At 45.8% G+C, this 5,762-nt stretch overlaps 1 long non-coding RNA gene across 2 annotated transcripts in view; it reads right to left on the bottom strand.

Moving 5' to 3' along the window:
• The window catches only part of LOC132536736 (uncharacterized), a 236,820-nt gene that overhangs the window by 146,752 nt on the left and 84,306 nt on the right, over window positions 1-5,762 (bottom strand). The gene's annotated exons all lie outside the window — the stretch shown is intronic.

The raw sequence follows: 5,762 nt of genomic DNA, 5'->3' as shown, positions 1-5,762 counted from the left end.
GACAGAATGAACATGGATCAAACTGGGATCTTGAGACACTTCAGTCATGCAAATGTGCAAACTTTTTCCTTTCTTCTTCGAGGTATTTACGATATGACAGAGATGCAGTTTCAAACATACAATCCTCACATTTTTCCCTTCCTTTCTCTCATGCCCTTTTTTTTTTCTGCTAATGGGCAAGCTCTTTGGGGTCAGTCAGACCATGTCTCACTCTGCTAAATCATATCATAGATCATTTTTGATCACCCTATTTAGCAAATCCACACTTATACCATGTTGAATGTTATTTGTGGGACAGTAATCTGCTTGGTCTCTTATCAACCCTTTGAGAGCTATGATTCCATTCAGATGGGGCTATTTGGGAACTGCAAAGGGGAGAGGGAGAATGTCAGAATCCTGGGATTATCAAGATTTGGATTAGCGAGCCATTTCCTGAGTTCCCCGACTTCATAGATGAGGTCAGAGAGGTCCATTCTGAATGGAACCCATTAATCTCCTTGCTGTTAGCGAGGAAATGCTGGAAAGTGCAGGTGTTAACAGTCTCCGTGTTATTTTTGGGAGAATGTGAATTGAACACTCGCAGGAAGTGTACTATTCCCTCGCCAGCATCCTGGAGTATTATTTTAGGCAGCAGAACTGAGTCTTGTGAGCAGAGACTGGCTTTCAACACACCTTTAAGGCAAGAAGGGTACTTCATGAGCAAGAATGTTACTGCAAGACTTGGGGAAATTAAAGTACTCAGTGTCTCTTACAGTGATGTTCAAAAACCATCCCACAGGCCTTCCCAGGAGAGGAAAACCAATCCTCTCGTCCACAGCCCCACTTACCTGACTCAGACATATGAAGAAACCCTATCTCTAGGGAATGGATAGGAAAATCTGAATACCACCAGTCCCCTCTTTCTTTCTCTCTTTCTCAAACACACAGAGCAACTCAGCATAGACACATTTGACCAGAAGGGCTGCCTCTTTAGTAATCTGAGGAGCTTTTGTTTAAAGCAGGGTATTTTTAAACTCCAAATTAAAAAAAATATATATGGAGTGTCCAACCATCCTGAAAAAGTTCTGTTAGGAAGAAAATGGAATTTTCAGGAGTCGGGCTATAGCGCAGCGGGTTAAATGCAGGTGGCGCAAAGCACAAGGACCAGCATAAGGATCCCGGTTCGAACCCCGGCTCCCCACCTGCAGGGGAGTCGCTTCACAGGCGGTGAAGCAGGTCTGCAGGTGTCTTTCTCTGCCCCTCTCTGTGTTCCCCTCCTCTCTCCATTTCTCTCTGTCCTATCCAACAATGACAACAACCATAATAACTACAACAATAAAACAACAAGGGCAACAAAAGGGAATAAATAAATAAAATAAATATTTAAAAAATGGAATTTTCTTTTGGTCCTTCTTTCTGCACAGCAGTTTGGAGCAGTCAGGCTACAGTAGGTCACACTTGGGTGCTCTTCTTAGCCTTATCTATTAAGTGAGGGAGGATATTGCTGTAATAGTGGAATCTACCTAATTAACTGGTAGAGTGAATGCTAGAAAATCACTTGGATTAGTGTCCAGTACAAGGGGAATGTGAAATAAATTATTATGGTGGTAATGATGAAGATGGCAGTGGTGATGATGACGTGGTGTTTGTTGTACACACTTCCAAACTCGCATATATACACATATATACACACAAGCATGCACATGAAGGTATACAGTCATAAATCTCTTCCTTAAATAATGGAGACTCAGAAAACACACAGTTTCTTGACGAACCCTTATCTCCTTTCATTTGCTCAACTTTGCTACAAATGACCGGCCTCTGCCCACTTCCCATCATCACATCTACCCTCGGGGGAGAGAGAAGACTACATGCTGAGAAAGGTCAAAGGGTCAGGAGATCTTCCCAAGCTGGGCAATCCACAAGGGCTTCCTGGCCAGGTGGGTGAGTGGGAGACAGGAGGGGCTAGGATAGCTAAATGAATGCAAAGGCTGAGACACCTTTGGGCTGTAAGCTGATCAACACCCACATAAGAAGTTACACAGTTACTTGGGTAACACAGTGCCTTCCCCTCCAGGAGGCTCTGAGCTCTCAAAATCAAAGGTCATTGTCAGATGACCATGTGGTCTCCTACCTCACACTCCTCTCTTTATGTCTTGGGGATAAGTCCTGGAGGTACCCCCTCCCACACTGCATCTTCTAAGCCTCCAAGTCACTTGCCCCAACCAGTTTCTCTTTTTCCTCTGAGCTGTGTAGCCTTTGCTCTGCCTATTCCCTCTCCATGTTCTCCCACAAAGTCTGTTCTTTACCTTCCTAGTGAAAGACTGCCTAGCCTGATGCCTGCTCCTTTAGCTTTTGCATTTACACATTTTCATTCCCATAGAACCTTGAGCTCCCTTGTGGTTGTGGTGGATGCTTTAGTGAAGCCACTTAACATGGCAGGTGCTCATTGAATGCCCAGGAGCCATGGACATGTCTGTCTGTAAGAGCTCTCTAGCTAGCCTTCTCTCTCTAACTGAAACATCCCCAGAGGACTGAAAACACCACCCACTTGTGTTTTCAATTTTTAAAGAATTTTTAGCCATGAAAGCAAAGCCAACCTATTATGGGCTGTGGGATTTTTCTAAGAATTAGATCTCCCCCCACCCACCCCAGATGTGGGATCTGTTGGGAAAATAAAAATTGGGATGGGGCTTTTCTCTTTCTGTTGGGGCTGCTGGAACAGAATCCTACAGACTTGGTGGAACAATACACATTTACTTCTCATAATCCTGGAGAGGGAGGGCAGATGTCCAAGAACACAGTCATAAGGGGCAGTTCCACTTGTCTAGCAGAGGCTGAATTCCTGGCTACCACTTCAAGAATCATCGCTCTTTTGACTCCTACATGTGAGTCTCAAACTTTTGCTCAAAGGATGATTTTCTAGGTGATTCCTGGCCCACAATGCAAGGGTCCTGGCCTCTGACCCCATACCTATGCTAATCTTGAAGAACCATGGTGTGGCTAGGGACTCTGCATTGCACTAAGCATCCTATGTGAGCCACTGTCCTTTAGGAAATCTGGATCTCTAGCCCACCGCCTGTGGTCCCAAGTTCAGTGTGGATCTTCAAACTTGGCAGGAAGTGGGATAAACTCTTTCAACTTGATTCTGTGATACACTGGCTAGCTAACAGAGTATAGGTGGAGAAAGGAGATGGCTTAGGAGTGAGAAGATGGAACTCCAAGATGGACTCCACCACTTCCTACCCAGAATCTTATATCATGTCACTGGCCTCAGTCTTTTCATTAATAAGATGGATGAGTGGTCCCTTGTACCATCGAGATCCAGGGAGACCAGGCCCCTGGGCCACTGAAGCTATGTGCAACGGCTAGTGCCCCCCACTCCCAGGACCTTCAGTCACCCTCTTGCTGTCCACACTAGAGAAAACCTTCCAATGGCAAGTGAGTGGTATTCACAGAGAGGAGTGGAACTCAGCAGGCAAGGCAACTCTTCCATCCCACTTCAGTCTGTTGGAACAAGCAGCTTCCTATGGACAAGGCTCTAGTTACCTCACCTAAATCTGGCAAGTGGAAGATAAAATTACCAGGGACCCAAGCAATAAATACTTACTTTCTCTTTTAACATTTTTACGATACTCCCTCTTTTCCGATGTAATAATTTACCCTAATGTGTTCCTCCTACCATGTCTTAGCTCATCTAACATCTACTTAAATGTCGGGATGGCAAGAGTAAATCACATGATGCTGTTTTGCTCTACCCTGTGCTGTCCAAGCCACATCAGCCCCACTTGCCTGCACCCTGACCAGAGGCTCTGAACCCTGCTCTCTGCCATATCATAATGATCGGACATAAATCCTAACTCCTGCAAAGTGGAAAAGTACCAGAATGCCACTGAGTGGGTCTGGCTGCTTTTCAAGGAGCTGAAATGGAACCTATTTGTCTTGTCCACTCACCCAGGAGCCATGAATCAGTGTCCAGTGGAGCTGCCACTAAACTTTTATAGGGAGAACTTGGGGAGCACATGGGGGAGAGAAATACAACTCCTTCCTAAGATGAAATGGCCTGGGAAAGTTTCCTGAGTGGGACTCTGTTGAGGTCATTTAAAGACATAGAAGATCTCCACTGGGTCTAGGTTCCACTAAGTAAGATTCTCTCTCTCTCTCTCTCTCGATACTAAAACACACAGTATTTTATTCCTTCACATGAAAGAAGATAGAGGGAATATTTCAGGGCTTATGTGATGTTTCTATGAAACTGCTCAAGTTCAGACTTCTTTCAGTCTTCCAAAGGTGTAGCCCTCCTTCTCATGCTGGCCCAAGAAGGATGCCTCAGCTCAGGCCATCACAACCACGTGTCTAGTAGCAGGTTGAAAGAAGGAGAGAGGAAGAAACAAATCTTTTCCTTTTCATACGTCAACTTTATTTATTTGCTTGTTTGTTTTTGTGGCAGTGAGGCCTCATGCACAAGGGAGTTCACTGGTCCTGGGTGTGACTTTGTTCATTTATTAGGGGGGGAGGTGCTTAATGGTTTACAGTATGGTTGTTGACACATGGGTGCAACTTTTCATCTTGCTATGACAGGTGTCTGCAAAACACTCTCATCCCCAATCTAGGTCCTTTTCCACCATAATGTAAGAAAATCCCAATGTGTTACCCCACACACACACCCCACCACTGCCAACTCCCTTCCTCCCTTTCTTCTCCAGAGTCTTTTACTTTGGTGCAATACACTACATCTAGTCCAAGTCTCACTTGGTGCTTTCCCTTACTGTCCCTGTTTCTTAAGTTTCTTTTAGTTCAGATAGAGTGAGTGAGAGCTTCCCCAAGTGAACTGAAACTTCCATGAGGTGCAAGAGCTCAAACTTGGACTGCATGCCTAGAAAAACACACATCCTATTTGGCGAGCTATTTTTCAACTCAATTTCTCTCTCTCTCTCTCTCTCTCTCTCTCTCTCTCTCTCTCTCTCTCTCAGAAAGACTGTGACTACAGTACAGAGGTAGGGGTAAGGGTGGTCATTGTGTCCCATATCTTCCAGGCTTTGCCCCCATCCTACACCCCCACTCCTGGGAAGGATAATGCTCTGTGGTAAATTTAGGACTTTGCCAGCAATATTTAGAGATTGAGATTCAGAGGCTCCATGCAGTGTTTGGTGGCTGCCTGGGAACAGACTGCAAGCAAGTCCCTGCAGAGCTGGCTGCCAGTCAGGCAGCTTTACAAATTACTCCCTTAAACCTAAAAGCTCCAACAATCCCGGGGATTACACACAGCCCCGGTGAGGCCTTGTTAGGATGGGCCTCCCGGAGAACATGGATGGTATTTACATTTGTTGAAGGGCTCATTTCGGTGAAGGATGACAGCGCTTCAGTCTCAGAGACTCATGTGTGCATGGGCGGTTTTTTTCCCCCCCTTTACTCCAGCAAACACTCTAACTCTCAAGAGGTCAGATACAGTGCAAGGCAGAAATCACAGCTTCAGGAGGGGCTGCTGCTGTGGTCTAACCAGGTGCTGGGCGCCAAGTTGTCTCTGCCTTCTGGTGCCTTCCAGTTCTGGTTCTTCTTCAGGCAAAGATGGGACCTGTTTCAGACACCCTCTCCAAGAGTCCAATTCAGTCCTGGAGGTGCCTTCTAGCTGTATCATAGACAACTTTCTGCCTCCTGTTCTGAGGCTTTTCCACTGTTGCAGGGGCAATAGATGTTGTAGGCTTTTTCCAGAGTGTCCATGCAGGGCTAAGGAAGAGTTCGTGCACCCTGGACTAGGCACTGGCCAGTGATTAGCAGGGGAG

This window comes from Erinaceus europaeus, chromosome 2 (assembly GCF_950295315.1).
Source record: "Erinaceus europaeus chromosome 2, mEriEur2.1, whole genome shotgun sequence".
NCBI lineage: Eukaryota > Metazoa > Chordata > Mammalia > Eulipotyphla > Erinaceidae > Erinaceus > Erinaceus europaeus.
Note: the sequence above shows the minus strand (reverse complement) of the source record. Positions and strands in the feature narration are given on the sequence as shown.